This window comes from Mauremys mutica, chromosome 13 (assembly GCF_020497125.1).
Source record: "Mauremys mutica isolate MM-2020 ecotype Southern chromosome 13, ASM2049712v1, whole genome shotgun sequence".
In the NCBI taxonomy this organism is placed as follows: Eukaryota; Metazoa; Chordata; order Testudines; family Geoemydidae; genus Mauremys; species Mauremys mutica.
This window is the reverse complement of record NC_059084.1, coordinates 41,646,306-41,662,268: the sequence shown is the minus strand read 5'-3', so window position 1 is coordinate 41,662,268 and position 15,963 is coordinate 41,646,306. Positions and strand designations below refer to the sequence as shown.

General features: G+C 44.8%; 1 pseudogene; it reads left to right on the top strand.

Moving 5' to 3' along the window:
- Window positions 1-1,548: 1,548 nt before the first annotated feature.
- On the top strand, window positions 1,549-13,947 carry LOC123347348 (annotated as a pseudogene).
- Window positions 13,948-15,963: the final 2,016 nt, after the last annotated feature.

Below are 15,963 nucleotides of genomic sequence, written 5' to 3'. Positions count from 1 at the left end.
TCAAACTCCTCTTTGGCTTTTCTTATTATACTCTTGCACTTAAGTTGGCAGTGTTTGTGTTCCTTTCTATTTGCCTCACTAGGATTTCACTTCCACTTTTTAAAGGACGTCTTTTTATCTCTCACTGATTCTTTTACATGGTTGTTAAGCCACGGTGGCTCTTTTTTAGTTATTTTACTGTGTTTCTTAATTTGGGGTATACATTGAAGTTGGGCCTCTATTATGGTGTCTTTAAAAAGGGCCCATGCAACTTGCAGGGATTTCACTTTAGTCACTATACCTTTTAACTTTTGTCTAACTAACCCCCTCATTTTTGTATAGTTCCCCCTTTTGAAATTAAATGCCACAGTGTTGGGCAGTTGAGGTGTTCTTCCCACCACAGGGATGTTGAATGTTATTGTATTATGGTCACTATTTCCAAGTGGTCCCGCTATAGTTACCTCTTGGACCAGCTCCTGCGCTCCACTCAGGATTAAATCTAGAGTTGCCTCTCCCCTTGTGGGTTCCCGTACCAGCTGCTCCATGAAGCAGTCATTTAAAGTATCGAGAAATTTTATCTTTGCATTTCGTCTGAAGTGAAATGTTCTCAGTCAATATGGGGATAATTGAAATCCCCCACTATTATTGTGTTCTTAATTTTGATAGCCTCTCTAATTTCCCTTAGCATTTCATCATCACTATTACTGTCCTGGTCAGGTGGTCGATAATAGATCCCTAATGTTATATTTTTACTAGAGCATGAAATTTCTATCCATAGAGACTCTATGGAACATGTGGATTCGCTTACGATTTTTACTTCATTTGAATCTACACTTTCTTTCACATATAGTGCCACTCCTCCCCCTGCACGACCTGTTCTGTCCTTCCGATATATTTTGTACCCCGGAATGATTGTGTCCCATTGGTTGCTCTCAGTCCACCAGGTTTCTGTGATGCCTATTATATCTATATCCTCCTTTATCACAAGGCACTCTAGTTCACCCATCTTATTATTTAGACTTCTGGCATTTGTGTACAAGCACTTTAAAAACTTGTCCCTGTTTATTAGCCTGCCTTTTTCTGATGTGCCAGATTCTTTTTTATGTGACTGTTTATCATCTGATCCGGCCCTTACATTATACTTTTCAGTCCTCTGCTCCTGACTATAACCTGGAGATTCTCTATCATCAGACTCTCCCCTAAGAGAAGTCTGTGTCCGATCCACACGCTCCTCTGCAGCAGTCGGCTTTCCCCCATCTCCTACTTTAAAAACTGCTCTACAACCTTTTTAATGTTTAGCGCCAGCAGTCTGGTTCCACTTTGGTTTAGGTGGAGCCCATCTCTCCTGTATAGGCTCCTCCCATCCCAGAAGTTTCCCCAGTTCCTAATGAACGTGAACCCCTCCTCTCTACACCATTGTCTCATCCACGCATTGAGACTCTGAAGCTCTGCCTGCCTACCTGGCCCTGCACGTGGAACTGGGAGCATTTCTGAAAATGCCACCATAGAGGTCCTGGATTTCAGTTGTGGTCCTATGGTTCTATGATTGGATCCAATGGTACAACTCACATGACAAAAGTAAGGATGAAGAAAGTACTAGGGTCCTAAGTAACAACACAAGGACATTGTGCTAAAGGTCTGATTCTACCAAAAGTTGGACCCTGCAGGTGATGGGTCTTTGCAAGCCAAATTTTGTTAAATAGCCACTAACTTTGGGTGCCTCAATTTAACATCAACCAATATGGTCTTTCTTTCCAAAATTGCTGTGCACCCACAACCCCAACAGAAATCCATGAAAGCTCAGAGTGCTCAGCAAATCGGAAAACCCAGGTCTCCATTCTCACAAACTGGGCACCAAAAATGGAGGCACCCCAAATTAGTGGACAGGCTACACGATTTTGACCATCGGGCTTGAATTATTTTTGGAACTTCTGAGAAGCTTCAGCTCCCGTTGGCTTTAGTATGATCTGGGGGTGGTCAGCAATGCTGGAATTTAGGCCCAAATCCAGAAACAACTTTTGGAAATAATCGCCAAAGATTTTAGTTGTTCCTGTTTTTTTAATAGATTAATAGATTTGATGGCCAGAAAGACCCATTAGATCAGCTAGCCTGGATGGATAATTTCACCCGGTTACCCCTGTACTGATCCCAATAACTTATGTTTGAAAGGCAGCCAGTCTGGACTGGAAGTTTTTAAAAGACTGAGAACGCACTGTTTCCCATGTGCTGGCACTCACAGCCCATGGGAACTTGACCACTTAGATACAAAAGTCTTGCATGAATCACACAGTTTTCAAACTATTTAATATGGCCCTTTGTGGGTGACAAACTGGCCCAATGGAGAGCTCCAGTTTAAATTCGTGATCGCAGCGGCCCAGGAGCCGGCCAACAGGGCGGCTAACAGGGGAGTTTGAGTGGGAGTTCCCATTGGAGGAGCCAGGTATTTTGTGTTTGCATCTGTCTTTGGGGTGCTTGTGTCTCTCTCTGTCGGGGCAGACTGCTGAGCCCTGATTAGGGGGCGGAGCTAGGCGCCTATAAAAGCGGCCGCCCAGCCAGGCAGCGGCACAGCTGATCGCAGCGGCCGAGGAGCCGGCCAACAGGGCAGCTAACAGGGGAGTTTGAGTGGGAGTTCCCATTGGAGGAGCCAGGTATTTTGTGTTTGCGTCTGTCTTTGGGGTGCTTGTGTCTCTCTCTGTCAGGGCAGACTGCTGAGCCCTGATTAGGGGGTGGAGCTAGGCGCCTATAAAAGCGGCCGCCCAGCCAGGCAGCGGCACAGCTGATCGCAGCGGCCCAGGAGCCAGCCAACAGGGCGGCTAACAGGGGAGTTTGAGTGGGAGTTCCCATTGGAGTTCCCAAGCGAGGCCGAGACAGCAGCAGCCAGCAGCCATGAGCCAAGCAGCAGAGGACACACCGAGGATGAGAGCATGCAGCAGCTGCGGTATGTACCTGGTCCTAGCGGGGGACCCAGAACAGTACTATTTATGTATGAAGTGCCGCCTAATAGAGCTGCTGGAGGAAAAGATCCAGGGTCTAGAGCTGCAGGTAGAAACCCTGATAGAGAATAGAAGGGGGTTCGAGCAGCTGATGGAGCAATGGCAAGCAGTAACTGAAGGGGAATGCCCAGGGGCACAGGGGGGAGCAGGGGCTGAGGCCACTGAGGGGGGACCACCAGATGAGGAAGATGGGCGGTGGAAGCATGTGACCGTGAGAAGCAGGCCAAGGAAAAGGAGAGCCAGTGAGGGGGAAATTGAGCTAAGGAACAGGTTTGAAGGTTTGGAGAATGAGGAAGGGGTAAAGCAGATGATCGCTGACGGTGGGAGGCCAAGGAAAAAGAGACGAGCGGCCAGTCCCATAGAAAAAGGGGAGGAGTCTATGGAAGTAGCACCAAGTTTGGGCCCAGGGAGGATACAGGATGGCTTAAGGGGAACCACAAGGGATGATAGGAATGGAAGGAGCTTGCAACCAGGGGGAACGGGGGATAGGTTAGAGGACTGCACTGTCCCCAGGCGAAGGCAGGTCTACGTGATTGGGGATTCCATACTGAGAAGGTTGGACAGGCCTGTGACCAGGGCCGATCCGGAGAACAGAAGGGTGTGCTGTCTACCGGGCGCTAAAATACGGGATGTGGACCTGAGGTTGAAAAGGATCCTAAGAGGAGCAGGTAAGAACCCTTTGGTCATCCTTCATGTGGGAACGAATGACACTGCTAGATTCTCGCTAGAAAGGATCAAGGGAGACTATGCTAGGTTGGGTAAGACGCTCAAGGAAATTGAGGCTCAGGTGATCTTCAGTGGGATCCTACCTGTCCCTAGGGAAGGGCGCCAAAGGGGTGACAGGATCGTGACGATTAATAGTTGGCTGAGGGAGTGGTGTTACAAGGAGGGCTTTGGGATATATGGGCACTGGGAGGCTTTTGGGGACAGACAACTGTTCTCACGGGATGGGCTCCACCTAAGTAGGGAAGGAAGTAGACTTCTAGGAGGGAGGCTGGCTCATCTGATTCAAAGAGCTTTAAACTAGACACTGGGGGGAGACGATTGGGAGAGGTCCTGGTGCTCTCCACGCCAAATTTATACATTGGGAGTGAGAACAACAAGATAACAACAGATATAGCCAGAGGGGGACGGTTAGGTGTAAGGAAGGGGGGGGGGACGGATACTAGATCTACAAGTCATACTGGAAGTACTGTGTCCCTACCGAGTTGGGTGAAAAGAGTGAGAGGAGCCCAACAGGAAAAATTAGGATGTTTGTTCACCAATGCAAGAAGCTTAGGTAACAAAATGGAGGAACTGGAGCTCCTGGTCCGAGAATTGAAACCGGATATCGTAGGAATAACCGAAACATGGTGGAACGGTAGCCATGACTGGAGTACAGGTATGGAAGGGTATGTGCTGTTTAGGAAAGACCGATGCAAAGGTAAAGGTGGGGGAGTAGCATTGTATATCAATAATGAGGTGACATGTAATGAGATAACTAGCAATGCAATAGATAATACGGCGTCTGTCTGGGCAACGGTCACATTGGGGAAAAAAACTACCAGAGCCTCACCCGGGATAGTGATTGGGGTGTGCTATAGACCGCCGGGATCTAGCTTGGAGACAGATAGATAGCTCTTTAATGTTTTTAAGGAGGTAAATACTAATAGGAACTGCTTGATCATGGGGGACTTTAACTTCCCGGATATAGATTGGGAAACAAATGCTAGTAATAATAATAGGGCTCAGCTTTTCCTAGATGTGATAGCTAATGAATTCCTTCATCAAGTGGTTGCTGAACCGACGAGGGGGAATGCCATTTTAGATTTGATTTTGGTGAGTAACGAGGACCTTGTTGAGGAAATTGTTGTAGGGGACAACCTTGGCTCGAGTGATCATGAGCTAATTCGTTTCAAAATAAATGGGAGGATAATCAATAGTGCATCTGAGACTAGGGTTTACGATTTCAAAAGGGCTAACTTTACTAAATTAAGGCGACTAGTTAGGGAAGTGGACTGGACTAAGATATTTAGGGATCTAAAGGCAGATGACGCCTGGGGTTACTTCAGGTTGAAGTTGCAGGAGTTGTCAGAGGCATGTATCCCGAGAAGGGGAAAACGGCTCGTAGGTAGCAGTTTTAGACCGAGCTGGATGAGCAAGCGTCTTAGAGGGGTCATTAAGAAAAAACAGAAAGCGTACCAGGAGTGGAAAATGGGAGCGATCAGCAAAGAAACCTATCTTATTGAGGTCAGAGGGTGTAGGGAAGCAGTGAGAAAGGCAAAGCGACGGGAGGAGATGGACCTAGCGAAGGGGATTAAAACCAATAGCAAACGGTTTTTTAGCCATATAAATAGGAAGAAAACCAAGAAAGAAGAAGTGGGACCGCTTAAAACTTTAAACGGAGTGGAGATTAGGGATAATCTTGGAATGGCACAATATCTGAACGAATATTTTGCCTCGGTCTTTAATGAGGCTAATGAAGGGCTAAGGAATAGTGATAGAGGGACCGATGGGAATGAAGATATGGGGGTAGACATTACGGTATCTGAGGTAGAAGCCAAACTTGAACAACTTAACGGAAGTAAATCGGGGGGCCCGGATAATCTTCATCCTAGAATATTAAGGGAATTGGCAAATGATATTGCTAGCCCGTTAGCGATAATTTTTAATAAGTCTCTAAATTCGGGGGTTGTACCGTTTGACTGGAGATTAGCTAATGTAGTTCCTATATTCAAGAAGGGGAAAAAAAGTGACCCGGGTAACTACAGGCCTGTTAGTTTAACATCTGTAGTATGCAAAGTCATGGAAAAAATCTTAAAAGAGAGAGTGGTTCCGGAGCATGAGGCCGATGGCAACTGGGATAGATTACAGCATGGATTTATGAAAGGTAGATCGTGCCAAACCAACCTGATCTCCTTCTTTGAGAAAGTAACAGATTTTTTAGACAAGGGAAATGCGGTGGATCTAATATATCTGGATTTCAGTAAGGCGTTTGATACGGTACCGCATGAAGAATTACTGGTTAAATTGGAAAAGATGGGGATCGAAATGAAAATCCAGAGGTGGATAAGGAACTGGTTAAAGGGGAGACTTCAGAGGGTAGTATTGAAGGGGGAACTGTCAGGTTGGAGGGGGGTTACCAGTGGAGTTCCTCAAGGTTTGGTTTTGGGTCCGATTTTATTCAATCTATTTATTGCTGACCTGGGAACCAAGAGTAGGAGTGGGCTGATAAAGTTTGCGGATGACAACAAGTTGGGAGGTATTGTCAATTCGGAAAAGGATCGGGATATCCTCCAGGGAGATTTGGATGACCTTGTAAACTGGAGTATTAGTAACAGGATGAAATTCAATAGTGAGAAGTGTAAGGTTATGCATTTAGGAATGACTAACAAGAATTTTAGTTATAAGCTGGGGACGCACCAGTTGGAAGTAACGGAGGAGGAGAAGGACCTAGGAGTCCTGGTTGATCGTAGGATGACTATGAGTAGGCAATGTGATGTGGCCGTTAAAAAAGCTAATGCGGTCTTGGGATGCATTAGGCGAGGTATTTCTAGTAGGGATAAGGAGGTGCTAGTCCCGTTATATAAGGCGTTGGTGAGACCTCATTTGGAGTATTGTGTGCAGTTTTGGTCTCCCATGTTTAAGAAGGATGAATTCAAACTGGAACGGGTACAAAGAAGGGCCACTAGAATGATCCGAGGAATGGAAGGCCTGTCGTATGAAAGGAGACTTGAGGAGCTCGGTTTGTTTTCCTTAACCAAAAGAAGGATAAGAGGAGATATGATTGCACTCTTTAAATATATCAGAGGGATAAATACCAGGGAAGGAGAGGAATTATTTCAGCTCAGTGCTAATGTGGACACGAGGACAAACGGATATAAATTGTCAGTCAGGAAATTCAGGCTTGAAATTCGACGAAGGTTTCTAACCATCAGGGGAGTGCAATACTGGAACAGCCTACCGAGGGAAACAGTGGGGGCGAAGGACCTCCATGACTTTAAGATTAAGCTAGATAAGTTTATGGAGGAGATGGTATGATAGGATAACGGGCTTAGTCAATAGGTCAATTAAGTGCCACACTGGTAAATAGTACAATGGGTCAATGATATGATATAACCTTTTTCCAGAGGGTATGGCTGGAGAGTCTTGCCCGCATGCTCGGGGTTCAGCTGACCGCCATATTTGGGGTCAGGAAGGAATTTTCCTCCAGGGAAGATTGGCAGTGGCCCTGGAGGTTTTTCGCCTTCCTCCGAAGCATGGGGCAGGGGTCGCTTGCTTAAGGAGTGGGTGGATCGGCTTATGTGGCCTGCATCTAGCAGGAGGTCAGACTAGATGATCATAATGGTCCCTTCTGATCTTGGATTCTATGATTCTATGATACATAAATTCAGGGAGTAGTTTATGCATAGATGCAACACAAACTTTGTTTGCCCATTCCTGAGAGGTGCTGAGCACACACAGCTACTGCTGGCTTCATAACCAGGATTTGGCTTCAAATTCATTCTGTGTAATTGACCTGGTCCCAATTCTTCACTCTTTGGGCCTGATCCTGCCACCTTTACATGAGTAACCATAACTCAGTCTAGTGACCATGCTGGCTTTGCTATGAGCACTTGCATGCGTATCTACTAGCTGTGTGAGTAAGGGCTTCAGGAGGAGGCCACTTTTGCAAGCAAAACTCAGTGAACAACCCGGTGGATTGAAGAAGACCCTTAGGGCTAGATCTACACTGCAGGTGGATATGAGTCCCCCAGCCTGAGCACACAGACTTGGACTAGTCACAGGTGAGCGAAAACTAGCAGTGTAGACATTGCATCTCAGGCAGCAGATCTGGCTCTCAAACACAGCTCATCCCCTGCATCTCTGCAATTTCCACACTGCTAGTTTTAGTGCCCTAGCTGGAACCAAGCTAGCTCCCATCTATGATATAGACATTCCCTTAAGGACCCAATCCTGCAACCCTTATTCTTTTGGGCAATGTGTGATCATTGCGCAGGAGGGCAGGAGAACTCTGTGACTAACTGCTAGAGGAAGAGTTACTCACTTGAGTGCTGAAACATTAGCTGGTTATGTTAACCTTCATGAATCCTTGCTATTCACACTGGTGTTCAAGGTGGACAATGCTCTGGGGAGGCTGCAGTTGTTTGTGGAGATCAGTGAGACCATACGTAGGGTCTCGTATCCCTAGACACGTCATTTTGTTCATACTTATATCTGCCTGATGAGCTACTGAAGAAATGGCCCTTTGTTCTCAAGGCAGGGGAGAGACTTGCTTGATATTATTAGAGAACTAATAATGATATTGTCTCACATTATTCTTTAAGCATGTATTGAGAGCTAGGTGGGGTGCACGGTGCCTTATAATGGACATAAATACATGGTCTTGCTCCTAAGAGCCTGTTGACTCAGGTGATCATGGCAAATCAACATGCTGGGGAGATAACAACAGGCAATGGATGGATGGAGTGGGACAGAACACACACAACTGGGCAATGAGCATTGCTTGGCTAGTAGCACAGGCATCCTAGTTTCTTTCTTTCTTTCTTTCTTTGACTGGAAGTATTACTAGAGGGATTCTAGAATAAGGCATTGTTCTGAAGACTGAAATGAAGGAGGAGAGAGATGTTTGTGCAGAACTGGTTCAGGGAAGGCAGCTCATGGCTTTGGGTACCATTCCAGTGAAGTGTAATGGGAATGAGGTGCCCAAACTGTCAGGCAGCTTTGAAAATCTCAGCCTGGCAGCCTGGGCAAGGGTGCAAAGGTGCTAGTGAGAGAAGGGAATAAAGGGGGCTTGGAAAGAAGTGGAATTATTGGGGTAGGGATCTGATGAGGGGTGTGTGGTGTGGCCATGTAGTAGTGGGTCCATCCAGGAGTTGGAAGAAAGGAATAGGAAATATTGACAGGCTGGGAATATTTTATGTTTTCCCATAAAGCTAGTGTGTGTTAGCTGGTGAAAGACCTGGTGTATCTGGGAGAGGTTTCAAAGGAAAAGGGTGAGGGAGATGCAGACCTCTTCCTATCTTTACCCATCGTTACTGAACTTTTCTTTTCTTTTCTTGTCCACCTGTTTCATCCTGCCCATAAATTCATTGGGCAGCTGTTGTCTCTTTACTACATGTGTGTGAAACACCCAGCACAACAGGGAAGTGATTGGTGATTGAGCCCTCTATATGCTACAATGCTAGCACTATTACTTCTTGTGCTGTGAATAACCAAGAAGGGGGCCTGGACCCTTGGATAAACATATGTATTGTAACCCACAATTCCTTGGGAATGTTTTTGATCTGGCTCCAGATAAACGTACAGAAAATGCTACCTATTGCTGACATGGCTTGTTTAATTTGAAATGGAGGATGGCTCTGCGTGCAGACTGTTATTAAATTGACAGCAGAGCAGGTCAAATCTTGGAATTTCTATTCCACAGGAAATTCTACATTTTGAAACTTTCATTCATCCAGAACTGGAAGAAAAACTCATGCATCCGACGAAGTGGGTATTCACCCACGAAAGCTCATGCTCCAATACGTCTGTTAGTCTATAAGGTGCCACAGGACTCTTTGCTGCTCATTTTTCTGAAATTTCCCATGAAACCAACATGCCAAAAATCCCCTCAATTTGGAAATACTGAAACAAACTTACCAAAACATTTTATTTCAATCAGGTCAATATGTTTCATTTTTTAAAGTTTGAAGCCCTTTATTTTGACTTTATCATTTCAATGATTATATTATATTATATTAAACATTTTATATGTTTCAGTCAAAATACAACAACATTTGTACATTCTCTTTTTTATTAACTTGAATCATCCTTTTTTGATGGAAAACTGTTATGTTGGAAAACTTTCACCCAGCTCTAGTCAACAGACTAGAGAGATTCCAGAGACTGCTGTGGTCATGATACATATAAACATCAATAACATGGCAAAGGTGAAAAGGAGGCATGGGAAGCTAACTATACAGTACTAGGAGTTAGGGTTAAATACTTTGTTAATAGCAGTAGCCAGAAGTATTGCAGTATTCCAATTATAGGCTGCCATGTTCTGGATAATTAATGTAAAATGATTTAAAAGGATGAAAATTATAATATTTGTTTGGTTTTTATTTTCAGTACAAAAAATGAGGAGAAAAAGCATGAAAAAGAAAATTCCCTAAGACATAATGACTGTTTAGCTGTCTAGTTAATCATTAATCATTACATTAAAAAAATGGGCAAATTCTATGTGTTTGATTGCTGGAATTGTTAATCTCTTACTATCAATTCAATAAAAGCTTGGTATTTTTTTTCATTTCTTTTATATATAAAGGTAAAAATTTCCATTGTTGATATTTGCCAAAGTTTTTAGTGGTAAATAAAATTATTATCATTGTGAGGGACATGGAAGTTGTCTATATTATTTTTACAATATTCTCCATTCATCTGTTCGTTTGTTTGTATTGATGTTGGTTGCTATATTGTTACAAAGAGGTTAACTCTCTCACAAGTGGACCACAGATAGGCAGGAAGAAAGGTGTAATTTTCAGATCGCACCATTCACCAATACTTATCACGACAATTTAGGTGTCAATTCCTTTGATGTTTACCTGTGACTGAGTCTGAACCTCCAGCTTGATATGGGGGTGGGGGGAGAGATTCAAGCGGGAAAACTGAATCAAACAACTTTGCAGTCGATGAAAACCAGAGGCTTGGAGCTTGGCAGAGACAAACAGAGGAAGAAGGAGAAAGCAGACTGAATCCCTGTCCTAGAAGCATGGGTGTTTGGATAAACTTTAAGTAAGACAGGTACATGTAGGCCTTCTGTTGTTTAATTGTTATGCTTTGATTCCTGCTGTTGAGACTAAACGATACTTTGTTTAGAAAAGTCTGTTTTGTGGTCACTGGATTCACCACTAGTCCCAGATCCCAAAGGGAAGCCTTGCAGGGCAGCCAAATCTAGCTGGGTCTGTGGGGCAAACACAGCTGGTACCCAATGGGCTGTACCCTTGTCTGATAGTGGGAGAACTGTAGGATTCCACCCCAGAGAGGTGAAGGTAAGAGACCTGTCACCAGAACAGGTTGCACTCAGGGAGACGCTGAGAGAGGTCAGAGGTGCTGCTGGCCCTGAACTGTGACAACCTTTATTAACTGGTCATTTGTTTCATGATGATTTCCATCAATCAAAGCATCTAACTGAAGCTATAACCTGCTTCTGAAACAAGATTCATGCAGATGTTCCTTTATGCCCATGCAGAGTAACATTCTTGTTAGTAGTAGTTACCATGTTCATTTTGCGAGTCCCTATAGGGCTAGGTACTAGATAAACATAGAATAAAAGAAAGTCTCTGTTCCAAAGAATTTTTAATCTAAATAGAGAAGTCAGCTAAAACATAGGGGAAAGGGAGAAAACATTGATTTCAGTTCTCACACATGGACTACAGGTTAATCCACATGAATCTGATGATGAAATCAGAACCTGAGGAATGGAGTGTGAATACATTCCGTGTGAAATATTTATGACTTTCCAGCATTAGACTCAAGAAAATCATGATCCAAGTGAATGGGATTTTTGTCTCAAGTAATCTTGATCGCACAGATCAACATTCTTATACATGTTGAGTTAGTACCTCACTGCTTGAATGGTCGTATTGAAATCAGCAGTGAGACTGGAATTTTCAAGTACATAAATCTAATTGAAATTAGGAAGCATAAATCTCTTAGGTTTCTTTGAAAACCCCAGTCTGAGAGAAAAGGTAACAGATTCTCTCTTTTGAAATCAATGGTGCTCATTGGTGACTAAGGTATCATTGACCAAAGGGGTGGAGTCTGATGCATAGTCCTTTATTTCTTCTTCATTCAAGCCCACTCGTAATGACTGTGATTCAGAATAAATACTTTGGCCAGCTCTAGTTATGAGTTGAGTTGAGGGAGAAAAGTGGTTCTGTTTCATGAAAGATTTCAATCTTTTGAAATTGGGTTTCATTCCAAATGAAAACCACCATTTTTGACATTTTCTGTAGAAGGGAATAGAACCCCATTTGCAGGCCTATGTGGTTGCTGGGCTTCCCTAGAGACACAGACCTTTGAAGAAAGGTATCCAATTTTAGTTGATAGGAGACCTATAGATGGTGGATACACCATGTAATACCTGTCTCTGTTTGTCTTCCAGTTGAACACTTATGAAAAAATGATTATCTTGAATCAAACTGTGGTAACTGAGTTTCTTCTCCTGGTATTTTCTGCCTCTCCAGAGAGGCAGGTTTTACTCTTTGTGGCACTGTTAGCCATTGTCATAGGTTTATTCCCCACTTTGAACTTTAGCGTTCACAAGATGGGGACCTGCATGGACTCCTCTAAACTAAAATCCTAGTTTAGATCTGGTTCTTGCTGCCACCAGTCAAGTTTAAGTGTCTGACACAATCCCTGTTCCCCCAAAACTTTCCCTGGGGAACACAGATTCAAACTTGAATCTCAACACAAAGGGAAACAGCCCATTTCCCCCCTCCCCTCTCCTAGTGCTTAGGAGAGATACTTGGATTCAAATTCCTTGAATCAAAACAAAGAGGGATTCACTTTTCCCCCATCCCTTTCCCTTAGTCCTTGGGAAAAATACCTTGATTCAAACTCCTTGAATCAAACAAAGAGAGATTCACTTTTTCCCCCTCCCCTTCCCCTGAAAATCCAAACAAGGGAAGAAATCAATCAAGTTCTAAAAAAGAAAAGATTTTTTTAAAGAAAGAAAGAAAAGTACACTATCTCTGTATTACCAGGATGCAAAAATAGAGGGTCTAACTTATAAGCGTGGAGAGGTTCCCCCCCCCGTCCTTTCTCAGAATAATCAAAGTAACAGCAAACAGAAATAAAGATATTTCTTTAGCAAACACACAATTGCAAATGCAGAAATAAAATTATAGACTAATTTGCCTTTCTAATACTCACTATACTGGATAGTAGGAAATACTCCAGGAGAACTTGGAGACATGTCTGGCCTCTCTTAGATCCAAAGAGAGCACAAACACTCAAACAAAGAACACAGACAAAGCCTTCCCTCCCCAGAGATTTGAAACTATCTTGTCCCTTGATTGGTCCTCTGGTCAGGTGTTCATCAGGTTACTGCTTGTTAACCCTTTACAGGTAAAAGAGACCTTAACCCTTAACTAACTGTTTATGAAAGCCATTTATCTGGTCACTGTGGTGGGAAACCTCCTCATTATCCTTGTAACTTTGGTGGATCCCACCCTTCACACCTCCATGTACTTTCTCCTCTCTAATTTGTCTGCCTTAGAGGTCGGTTACACCTTGGTCACTGTCCCCCAAAATGCTGGTGAGCCTCATCTCAGGGGACAAACACATGTCCTTTGCCGGCTGTGCCATGAAAATGGGCTTCTTCCTTTGCTTTGGGAGCACAGAGTCTTCCTTTCTGGACATCATGGCGTATGATCGCTACGTGGCAATATGCAACCCCCTGTGTTATACCATGATTACGAACAAGAAGGTGTGTGTTCTGCTGGCAGCCACTTCCTGGACTATCGGCATCCCGGCCCAGGTAGTGAAGACCAGTTTGGTATTCATCTTACCCTTCTGTAGCTCCAAAGAGATCAACCATTTCTTCTGTGACCCGGCCCCTCTGCTGCTGCTGGCCTATGCTGACACCTCCATGAATGAAACCTTGACTTACATCATGGTCACTTTCTTTGGAATGGTGCCCTTTGCCCTGATCCTGTTGTCCTACATCCGGATTATCGCCACCATCCTCATGATGCCATCAGCTGAGGGCAAGAGGAAAACCTTCTCCATCTATTCCTCCCACCTCATTGTTGTGGCTTTATTCTATGGTTCTGGCATCCTCCTTTATTTACGACCCAGATCCAGTGAATTTCCAGACAGTGGTAAACTTCTCTCCCTGTTTTACAGTGTTTTGCCTGCCATGTTGAACCCTTTTATCTACAGCCTGAGGAACAGGGATATCCAAAGGGCCCTGAAGAGAAATATGTGGAACAAAATGGTTCCTCGCTAGCGCTGAGTGGGAAACAGATTTTTCAGCCTGTTCTCCCTCAGGATGAATCTAAGGCCTACTAAATTTTTTCACAAAGAACAAGAGCAAGACCCACCCACCCCAGAATAGCCGGGTCATTAGAGCCATGGGCAGCAAGTATAATAGGCCAGGGGAGACTAATCCCCCCTAACCCAGGCTGTGGTCCCACTCATGCTCTGCTGCAAGGCCCCACCCTCTCCCCCAAAGCCAGCAGGGGCTCAGCTCTGGGTTTCCTGGGTCAAAACAGGGAGAGCAGGGATTCGAACTCAGCTCACCCACATCCTCTGAAGCACCAAGCTATAGCCTCCAGCTCTGTAGAGCTTTAAATATAGAATTATTTATACAAAGTGGAACAGCTCCCACCAGCACAATTGGTAGACTGACCCCAGACTCACCAGATTAGTGTTCTAACCCCAGTCTACCCTTTGGGTGGGCTCTCTTCTTCAGTTCAGCTCCCATTCTAGACCAATGAAACATTCATCAAAACCAAAACTTTCCCTCCAGAATTTCCATTTCAACAAATTTAAATTTTCCACTGGGAAAAAAAACACCTTTCATTGAAAAATCTCCAGTGACCTCTAGTCCTCAGAGAATGTGACTTGTCTAATAAGCACACTGCTGAGGGCACAACTGGCAGAAGTGCCTATTGGTTTTGGCTGCCTTAGTGACTGAATTGAGACTCCTTGGGCATGATTTCTGAGGTGGGCTGGGCTCTCCCAGTGACCTTTGCTGCTGTTGTGAGCACTCAACACTTCTGAAAATCGCGCTGCAGACCTATCAAGTTAGTGGCCACCCACAAAAGTCCTGATGGAAGTGACTCTCCAAACATTGCTTCAGAAATCTGTAGCAGAACCAGGGCTAGAAGACAATTTTCCTTGGCCTGAGGCCACTAGACTATCCCTTCTCTTCTGTTAGGCCTGTGCACCATTAGCTACACACTTTCCAGCTTCTGCAATGAACAAGAGCAGGGCGTAGAGCTGCCTGGAAAACCGAATTTCCTTCCTGTGGGTGTTGGAACAAATTTTAATCCCAAATCGACAGCCCGGGGACAAAATATGAAAGCTTGAAAATTGTTCATAGGCTCATGGGGCCGCTTGACTTTCTGGGCTGCCCAGGGAGATAGGAAGCTGCCTGTCCAGTGAGCTAGCTGCAGAAGCATTGGTTGCTCAAGGAGTCGAAGTTACGGCTGCTTAGGGAGTCACCTGCTCAGGGATTCTGCCCAGCAAGTGGGCTACAGTGGAGCCAGTAACGCTGAGTAACCAGCAGGCTGCCTGGGACTTTGGTAGCTGGCCTTCCAATTGCTAGGCTGGCTGCATGGTGGGCATGTTAGCCAGTCTGCTTCCTGGCCTGGTTACATCGAAAGCTGGGACAGAATCCACCTGTTCCCAGGGAGCACGTCAGATCTGTTGAATCAGCAACATGGGTCTGTCAGGAAATTTTCAGCCTGCTCTAGCAAGGTCTCCTCATCCCTATCCACTACAGATCTCCATTCCAGTCACTGTCTATTCTGGAGTCCTCTGGACCAGATCACCACATGTTGTAAATCAGTGCAGTTCCATTCACTTCCGTAAAATGTCACCTATGAAATGGAGTGGATGATACTTGACACTCCTCGGGGACAGAGGTCTGAGATCTTGCTTGCTAATAAGGTGTTTGGAGTGCACAGATTTCCTAATACCAGTCATTCAGGGGAGTGAGAATATGCTCCTGGCTCCCAATCCAGTGCATCTTCCTCTGGGCCAAAGAGTAATCTGGTGAAAGAAAGGGTGCAGATGGTGATCTGTTTTATCTTCTGGGTACTGTGTGTCTGCTTCAGAACAATGCAGGAAGATCAGTGTGGCCTACCACAATGGTCTCCAAACTTTTCAGGGTCAACACTCCAACAGGAGCCAGGGCCATAGCTCCTGGGGGGTGGGGAAAGCGTGGACAGGTGTAATGGGGCTGAGGCTGGGGCTGCAGCTGGGGGCAGGTCTGGGGCCAGGGCCAGGGATGGGGAAG